We start from the raw sequence: 10,618 nt of genomic DNA on the forward strand, positions 1-10,618 counted from the left end.
AAAAGATGGAGGGCGTGCCATGTAGGAGTAAATAGAAAAGGTTGGAATGATTTCAAGAAGAAAGGTGACAAGAGGAATATGTTTGTCTTTGGTCGCAATTGTTCAAACAGTATAACCTAATGCAAAGGAAACATATTGCGATGAATCTAAAGCCAATGTGATATGGTGGAATGCAAATAGTTCCCGTAACAAGAACTACTCCGCCCATTGCAATTGGTGCAAATTGCATCAAACTAGGGCTTAGGCTAGAGGAAGCAAATTATGTTTTAACTTACGACCGAAGAGATAAAGTCAAAGCTAATTCAAAAGCTCTGTTAGTGAAGGCTCAAATAGAAGAAAGCAAGTAGATATTTTTTATTAGCACTCATCAACAAAAGCTTCAAACTCCTCTAACCATGGTTGCAAACCCTTTCTATGCTAATTCTAGGGAAGAAAATAATGAAATACTGGACATGTTTCGTGCCAAATGGCTCATGGCAATGTGGAATGACAAAATTTGTGGGAGGAAGAAAATGGAGGAATGGTGAAATACCTTTTGTGGTTAGATAACTATAACATCCACGACACAAAAATTCTCGATGTTAGAGTGCAAACTGGAAGAATCCTTGAAGAATACATTGATGTATGGTGTAAATTTAATCTTTAATGGATATGAGTGGGACCCTAATTATGATTCTTCTACTCTTTCTCCTTTGATAGTTTCTAACTGGTATAGTCTAGGTTATAGCCCTCTAGAGTTAATCAATTGGGAAAATCTTGAAGCTATAGGGAACCCCATGGGAGGATATAGGAGAAGTTAAGATTCTTATACAAAGTAGCTAAAAACAAATCCATCAAATTATCAATAGAAGTGTCAAATTATGAAATATTTTAAAAAAATTACCTAGGTTCAATTGATGATCCTATGATGGTTAAATCTAAAAACTTCTCATCATCTGAAGATATCTTGAAAACTGCAGGCTACTTACTAGATAAGTTGAGCAACCTTTTAAATCCTCAATTCAATATAACTCTTCAAGAAACTAGGGAAGGCTTCAAAGTGCATTCAATCCTAGATTTAGAAAACTTATGAAATTATATGGTAAATATCCAAGAAGGTATCAAAAGACCCATTGAAGTATTTGAGAATTTGAAATTAGATCTAAACCAGGAAGAGAAAGTTAAGAAAATTGAAGCAAATCTAATTTATCTAGCAGATCTAATTCAAGTTATCATTGAGACACATGACGAAGAAAGGGATGAACTTTAATTGTGGTATGATCTCAACAACAAAAAGGTATGAAATCAAAATATGGAAATTGGCAAAAACCTTCAGGTGTAGAGTAGGAAGATGATGTAGGAATAACAAACTATGTTTTTAACGTCAAGAGAAATAAAAGATATTCAAGAGAGTAAAAAGTCACCAAAAGAGTAACAAATCTCAAGACAAGGACAATGGTAGACATATTCTAGTTCCCATAGAGGTAGAAAGAATGCATGAGGTAATAAGAGCCAATGAAGAAATTATAGACGAGAATGCTTCATTGGAAGAAATAATACCAAAATTACAAGAAGAAATAGATTAGGAATTCCTAGAAGAAGAGAAAAATTATGTCGGAGAAAGTGAAGAACCTAAGATTGAGTCTCAAAATGATGTGTCTATCTTGGGTTTGGCAAATATATACAATGGAAAGGAGAACCTGAATACTAGGAATTCAACAAAGAGAAGGAGAAGGAAATCTATAGCACAATTAGTTTCCCAAGTTGGCTAGGCTGAAAATCAAAGCCAAGATCACTTCATTGTTCCACATAGGGAAGGGGAAGTTGCTCCCCAATGAGTCATGAAGATTACAAAATGAAATGTTAGGGGTCTAAACAAACAACGCTTACTAAAGCATTCACTCAAAATTATTAAATCAAATATTGTACTGTTACAAGAAACCAAATCGCTAGAGAAAGAGACAATCAATCTAAAAAGGAAACTTGGGTTATGGCAAGGAGAGTTCAATCAATCAAGGGGAGCCTCTGGAAGAATAACTATCTTATGGCATCCAACGAAAGTATGCTTAGAAATCCAAATCAATAACCATAGTTGACAAGGTGGTTGGGTGAAAACAATACAAAGTTCTTTGAAGTTCTTTCTTATCAATGTATATGGAACCATTTCTATAGTAGGGAAAATAGAAGTATGGAATGAAATCACTAAAATTTTCAACCAAATAGATAACAACCATATTATTTTAGGAGGAGATTTCAACACACTGTTTAATATGAATGAAAAAAGGGAGGCATGAACTATGAGCCACAATCATTTAGAGACTTTAGAGGATGGGTGGACAATAATTGTATGACAAACATTCAAACAAAGAATGGGACACATACCTAGAACAATAAAAGAAAAGGATCATGTTTCATAGAAGAGAAGTTGGACATATTTTTATATAAAGGAAATGTAGCCTCATTAAACTACATCTTGTCTACCTCAATCCTCATGATAGAAGGACCAAATCATCTCCCAGTAGTAGTTGAAATTGAAGAAGACAATAAGCCTCAACACTGGCCTTTCAAATTTGAAAAAAAGGTTCAACATGAGAGATTCTTGGAGATGTTGTAAATATGGTGGAAAGAAAGTAATTCCGCAAGATCAAAATTATTTTTCCATGTCTAAACTAAATCGTACCTAATAAAGAATCTAAGAATGGAACATGGAAAATTTTAATAACATTTTCTCAGATAAATTGGGACCATAAACATAGATAGCATAGCTCAAAGAAAAAATTATGAGATAAGGTATGCATAGGGATAACTACTTTAGAGAAAAAGGATTTACTAAAGTTTGAAAACTTATTAGCTAAGGAAGACATCTTCAGGTGATACAAATCTTGGGAAACATGGTTATCTGAAGGTGATAAAAACATTCATTTTTTTCATAACAACAAAAAAACAAGAAGAATAATAAATAGAATAACCCAAGTAAAAGATGAAAACAAAGAGACTATAGATAATCCAACAAAACTTAAAAACTATTTGTGAGATCTTTCCAAAATGCCTTTAATGAATCTGTACACTTAGATCTGAAAGGGAAGAGATACCTATTAATAAATATTCCAAAGATTATAATAGAGGAAGATAAGAATTTTTTGAATAAAAGATTCTCAATAGGAGAAATTAGGAAAGCCCCATTTGTTCTACACCCTGATAAAGCACCAGGACTAGATGGATTCTAGGCCTTAATTTTCTAGAAATGTTGTGAGTTCTTAAGCTATGAACTATGGGAAGCATTGGAGGATGTTCAATGTGCAGGGAGCTTTCTTAAGGAAATCAATAATTCCTTTTTGGCCTTCATACCCAAAAAGAAAACCTCAGAAGTAGTAGGAGATTTTAGGTCAATAGTTCTATGTAACAACATTTATAAGATTCTTTCTAAAGAAATTGCAAACAGATAAAAAACCCTCCTAAGTAAGATAATATTTGAAGAAAAAATATGTTTTGTGCTTGAAAGGTCTATTTTAGATGGAATAGTCATTTCTCAAGAAACAATTCACTCTACTAGTTATAGGAGAGAAGCTAGTATGATGATAAAATTTGATATCCAAACACACATGACATGGTGGATTGGATATTTCTATGTAAATTGTTAGAAGCATTTGGCTTTTCTAAAAGATGGGTTAATCTAATATTTAATTGTATTTCCATGTCAAAATATCTATATTGATAAATTGGACCCTTGAAGGACGCTTTGATATGAAGGACCCTAGATTTCCTTCTTTCTCTTTTTCATTTCGCTGAGGTATTTGGAAGAAGCATAACAAAGCCGGATTAAAAATGAAGAATCTCAAGAATTAAGGTTACAGATGGAGTAGGTAATATAATAGAAATAATTTATAGATGCTATTATACTCCCAACCACGAGTAGTATTTCAAAAGCTAAGGAATGCAAAAACATTCTCAATTGGTACCAGAGAGCCTCCAGGCATAAAGTGAATGGATAAAAATTAGAAAATTTCTTTTTAAACACACGGGTAGGATTAGAAACTAGACAAAATTTTCTAAATCTTGGGATACAATAATAACTAAATTAGACCAGAAGATAAATAGTTGGAAAAGGAAGTGACTCTCTAACACATGATGAGCAACTATGACTAAGGTGATTTTGTCAGCTATCCCAATCTACCAAATGTTTTCTCTCCTTATTTCTTAGACTGCCAACATCAAGGCAAATATGAACAATGTAAAATTTCTCTAATCAAATGGGATAGAATCTATCAACCACATAGACAAGAAGGGGCATGGATTAAGGATGTAGGTCTGCAAAATTTGGTACTAAGAGTCAAACTAGTAAGGAGATTATATAAGGAGCACAATAGGAAATGAGAAAGGATAATCTACAATAAATATCTCTCCCAATGATCCAACATGTATATTTAGAACAAACAATCCTCCTAAGTGCTCCAAGGTATGGAACTTCATGCTAGAATGTTAGAAAATTATGTAAGAATATATAAGTTTGGTTGTAGGAAGATGTAATTCAATACTATTTTGAAAAGAATCTTGGGGACAATATATACCAGTAGAACAAAAAATTAAATATCAAAGAGTTAAAACCATCTTGAAAGATCTTTGGAGGATGGGGGGACACTCTTCTTCATTACCTAGAAATACCAACAGGAAACCCAATTATGGGACGAAATTGGAAATTATGTGAAGGTACACCTTTAAGAAAATTAGAAAGAACATACCTTCAAGATGTCCTTAGATTTAGAAATATTTTGATTAAAGATAGAGTAGATTATATCAAATGGATCAAATCTAAAATAGGAGAGCATTTGGTAAAAGAAGGATATAATTTGTTTAATCAAAATCAAGCCTCGTATAAGTCATAACTCGCTTTACATCTCTCGAGGGATAAAAATTGCTTGGCAAAGGTAGCCTTCTTCCTATGGGAAGAAATGCAAAAAGGAATTTGATTGCAAACTACTCTAGGAAGGTTAGTTTTGAAGGGCCCTTAAAATGTTTATTATGTGAGAACAATGAAGAAGATGTGGACCATCTTTTGTGGTAGTGCCCTAACTCACAAAAATGTTGGCAATGATTTCAACAAAAAATAGTATGGTATTTAGCTAATCCACTACTTCTCACTAAACTCCTCAAGTCATGGCCTAATCCACATCAATATTCTTTGTACAATGTCATTTGGAAAATGGCTTCCTTGATAGTATCCTGGGAACTATAGAAAAAGAAGAAGAAGATTATTTAAAGGAAAAATGGTGGAAATTCCCATTTTATCAATAAAATGGAAGCAAACATAGTAGAAGTAACAAACAATAGGGTAATTAATGGACAAAAATTTGAAGGATTCTTTTTTGAGTGAGATGAACAAACTAGGACATAATGGTTGGGTTTAAAGTCAAGAACTTGGTAGGCCAAGGGGGTGAAGCAAGTAAAATTGCTAGAGAAAATTTCAAATGGACTCCCACTCAAGAAGGTTGCATTTGTATGTCAAAATTGTGGACACACTTCTATAAACCCTTATTCTCAAGAATACCCATGAAATAGAGCATCTCAAGAGGCAACTTGTAGCTCTCTATCTATGACATGCAAAGATGCAAATAGAAGTATGGTGGCTCTCAAATGAACTTAACTATGCAACCCTCGCAAGGTGCACCATAGAACGAGAGATTTAAAGAGTAGAGACAATAATGCCTATATCCAAGAATCAACATGCAATGTAATGTAATGCAAGCTACACTAACATAAAATGCAAGATGCAAGCTAAGCTAATCAAATATGAAGAGTTACAAGCCTTCCTACTTAAGCTATGTCAACTACTCTAAAGCATAAAGAAAAATAAGCTAAGAATTCCATAATGCAAGTAGAATGAGAGATAAACTAAAATTTCAAAATTTAAGAATGCTCCAAGTATTCAAAAGTTGCAAAGTATCTAGAAATCCTGTAGCATAATATTAGCACTAGAGTCTAAGAATCAGAGAACGAGGAGAGAACCCTCTCTTTTAAAGATAAACAAATGGTAGAAGAAGGTTTAATCAATAATGGAGAACGCATCTTGAGTGATCCATGTGCATTAGAATCTCACCTAATCAAGATCAATGGTGGGATTTAAGAGGCAAAAAGATGTGTGGAGGAGAAATAAAGTTATTTTGAAAATGAAGATCCCTCTCACATAGAAAAGTGTGCATTCGTGTGTAGAAAAAAATACTTTTTCCACTTATTTTTAAAATAAGAATAATGCTTTATGTGTCCATACTTAGGATAAGGGAATTTTGGGGACTTTATTTAATTAAAAGGGAGCAAGTTCTTTCAATTAAATAAAAGAATTAGGATAAAGTGGTCAACCATAGGTTATAATCAAATAAATAGACTGTTGAGGGTTTGATCAAGAATAAGTAATGGATAAATTAAGCCAAAATGCTAGAAAGGGGGCTTGTAGTTTAGATGACCATTTTTGGGTGATTACAATTGCCCCTCTTTCACTAATGTGTGATCAATCCAAGAACACATTGCATCAAAAAATGAAGCTAAGCAAGCAACAAATGAGCAAACTTTGACTTCAAAGAATGAAGCACATAGAGACAATAGATCCTGAATGCATATTCAGTCAGCAATAGAATTGAGCACTAGGAAGGAGCAATAGACAATACCAGTACCTGAGACAAGCACTGATATGCCAAGAAAAGAAAGTTGATAGATCAAGAGAAAGTGAAAAGGTCAAGCATTTGCTCCTGGGAATAGATAGTCATAGCAAAAAAGCAATTTGTAAAAATGATAGAATGTTCCTGCCCCCTCTGGATCGAAATCAAAATGAAGTAGATGAGGGCACAAATGAGCTATATTTGATCAAATTGAGATAAAGAAGGGTCCAAGATAATAGATAAGCGAGCAAGACTAAAGAGTGACTACCAAGTAGTTAAGAGATGTTCCAATTTGACAAATTTTGACCAACAAAGATAAAACATCAAAATTAGGTCAAAGCAATAAGAAAGATGAAATGAAATGAATAAGAAGGGTGGAAGCAAGTAGAAATGATGAATGAATGAAGAAATGATGATTTCCCCAACAAGATTCGAAGATTAGGCCTCCAACTGCATAGAAGAAGGAGGAATTTTAAAATGCACTTTTGACCATCAAGATGAACCTAGATTCTAATTTCAATTCCAAAAATGGATCCAAGACATCATAATAGGGGTGCAATTTTTGTACAAATATGAGGAGTTCAAAAATTAGGTTAAAATAAGGTCAAAAGGTTATATAAGGGGCCCAATTGGTCATTTTCAAATAATTTGTCTCACTTTATTTTGAGAGCTTAGAGAACAGAGAGAGAGAGAGAGAGAGAGAGAGAGAGAGAGAGAGAGAGAGAGAGAGAGAGAGAGAGAGAGAGAGAGAGAGAGAGAGAGAATGATGGCCTCAGTTTCGACTGAGACACACCAATTCAAGGACAACTGATTGCATAATTAACCTCCAGAGTATGGTCCACCAGTAAGTATTTGACATCCAAGCATTTTTTGGAGTTATTTTGAGTATTTTAGCATATTTTTATTGGGGTTTAATAGGTTTTTGAAAAATATCATGCGATACTTTAGAAAATATCATATCACAATTATTAAGTCTATTACATGATAGTTCTTGTGTGCACATTGTATCATATGCCTTCTATGAGCTTTATGGTATTGGACTCACTCATCTGTTGTATGATATTGGGTGAAGTATCACACTAGCAAAAAGTATCCAATGGGTATGATAGGAAGTATTGTATGATGCTTGTTCAACCACATAATGAGTGTTATGCAAAATTTGTGTTGTTCATTAGCTTTAAGTCCTAGTTTCTTGCTTGGGTGGTTGAGTGGAGATGTTTTTTGTTTTATTTTTATTCTCATCTGATAATTACTTCCATGTTTGCTTGTTGTTTTTATGTAGGAGGTGTTTCCAACACTAATGATTAGAGCCCATGAGGTGGTGGGTTTGAGACTTTTGCCCCAACTAGATAATGCCAAGAGAGCCATATTGGGAATTGTGGGCTTTGGTGGTTTATTGCGGTTACCCCCTATCCAAGAAAACCATGGATTATTGATATCATTAGTTGAGAGGTGGTATAGTGAGCACAACACCTTTCATCTTCCCACTAGTGAGGCCACTATTACACTAGAGGATGTTTATCGCATCCTTCGAGTGCCATGCCATGGAGACCCAATGAGTTGAGTTGAACATTTTTTTATTGTCATGCTTACAAGTTTAGTTGCGTGGATATTAATTAGTACTAACATAGAGATCTTGTGTCATAGGTATACTTTGATCAGTCCCTAGTAAATGGGAGGGAAACATTACAAGAGCTATTTAGGGATGTCACCATCTTGGATAAGAACATAGGCTGGGAGCAGATGATAACACAGTATGGAGACCAATTTTTGGTGGCATGTATTGTGTGCTCCCTCATTGCACATACATTGATCATATACAAGAACCAAAAGGGCTTCCCTTGTGGATGGGGCATACTAGTGATGGATCTTATGGGGAGACCAAGGTAGATGGCATACGGTTCCTCTATATTAGATGACATGTACCACAAGCTCCATGAGGTGGTGTATAGGGAGGGGAAGAGCTAGGGATATGGAGCTATTTTGGAATAGGTATGGGCATGGGACCACATCACATTGATACAATCCAGAGTATAATTGAGGGAGAGAGGATACCTGTTCATATACATGTATTTTGGGTTTATAGCTCAACCACATAGTAGGGATTTGACATTCTATTGGTGGATTTTTGATGAGTTGGCTTCATTTGAGTGGAGACCCTATGTAGGATGTGAGGGTTGGTAGGAGGCACAAGAGGAGATGAAGGTGGAGTGGTTGATCATCAACACACATGTAGATAGTTTGGGCAAAGGTAGGTAGTGCCCACAGAGATGACTAAGAGGCAGACATGGGTTGGCTACCTATGTTGATCTATACAAAGTGTCTCCATGGGACACATGGATTAAATAAAAAACCATAGGACTACCTCCCAATGGTGACAGATGGAAAAGATGGAGGGAGAGATGGGAGAGACAAAGATAGGCCCAACGACTCTAGAGGTCCATCTAGCAACCATACTCAATTGTGGAGTCAAGTTAGGGAAGATAATGATTATGAGGAGGAGGAGCCAACAGAGGGAGAGAGGAAGATTAGATAGCCTCAGGTGGATAGACAAAAACATAAATAGGAGAAAATGAAAGAGCCAACTACACTAGCTGGGGCAAAGGATCCTAGAGAGTCAAGGATCATAGCATTGGTGGTGGAGCTTTAGCAAGCACACACTATCATCAACATATGGGACCCACAAGTCATAGATGAGCATGCTTGCGGCGAGGAGTTGAGGAGAGAGATATATAATGAGATGGGAGGCAGAGTGCCATGAAGCAAGAGTGGCCCACTACTATGCAACATATAGAGCATGGTTTCTCTTGGAAGGAGAGGTTCCCCTTGATGGCCAAACCTTGGTATGTGGATTTTGATCCATCTATTGAATCCTTTAACAAGATTCCTTTGTGGATAGGGTTTTCTAACCTTCCCCTTCACCTATGGTTGGATTTGGTCTTGGAGGCAATGGGGGAGGCCCTCGGGGATTTTTTGTTGGTTGACTCCATGTCTTCTAGTGTATTTTAGATGACGTATGCACGCTTTCTTATGGAGATCGACATCTCTAAGGGGCTTCTAGAAATGATTATATTGGCCTCTCCCAATGGATCTTGGATTCAACTTCTTATTTATGAGGGAATTCCATTCAGATGTCGAAAATGCTAAAAGATCAGTCATAGAAATGCCAAAAGATCGGTCACCTTGTAGCACAATGATCCTCTGGAAAGGTTAGATCGAAAAAGTCACCTTCTTGGTAGAAGGGGGTTTTGGATGATCACTAGACTATTCAGAAAGCTTCCTCTGTCGGTGGTGGGTTGGTTGATTCTTCTCAAGATTCTTTGGAGGTGGATTCTGCTCTGCATGATTTAAATGTTTCTCCTATGGTGGTGACCAATACTGTTGTCCCTCCTTTGAATGCTGCTATTTCTAATTTGGCTAGTGCTCCTCATGTGGCCCTAGCTTCAGGGGGAGTTGTTGCCCCTCTTTCATGTGGTGGAGGTATTTCTTCCCTAGTTGGTAGGGATTTGGGGGATTCTTGTGGTTTTGAAGACTTTTCTTGGCAAAAGGCTATTGGGATGGTGGAGGATGGATGGACAAAAGTAAAAGGAAAAAAAGGTCAAGCCCTCTTTTCCATCATTTGATATGTCTTTATGTTCTCAAAAGATGAGATCTAAAAGTAAATCTTGAGGCTCATATTTCTTTTCCTGCTGCTTACCTGGTCTTTTTTGAGGCTGTCCTTTTTTGTTTTGGTTATCCTGGTCTCTTTGGCATGTTGTTTTGTAGCTTGACATGGTTTGGTATTAAATGTCTTCTTTTGTAACCATGGGGTTTTAGGATCCTATTTAAAACCTGTTTAAGTGGTAGTAGTGCATTGTGTTATCTATGAAGCCACCTTGGTCACCTTGGCTTTTTTGGCGACTTGTTTCATCTAAGAGTTCTTGTTTCTAAGTTTGGGCTTCATTGAAAATTAGAAGATTTGTAAAGGGTTTCAGGCACCCTTCAAAACC

This window comes from Cupressus sempervirens, chromosome 9 (genome assembly GCF_028749045.1).
Source record: "Cupressus sempervirens isolate cs-2001-9-10 chromosome 9, ASM2874904v1, whole genome shotgun sequence".
In the NCBI taxonomy this organism is placed as follows: Eukaryota; Viridiplantae; Streptophyta; class Pinopsida; order Cupressales; family Cupressaceae; genus Cupressus; species Cupressus sempervirens.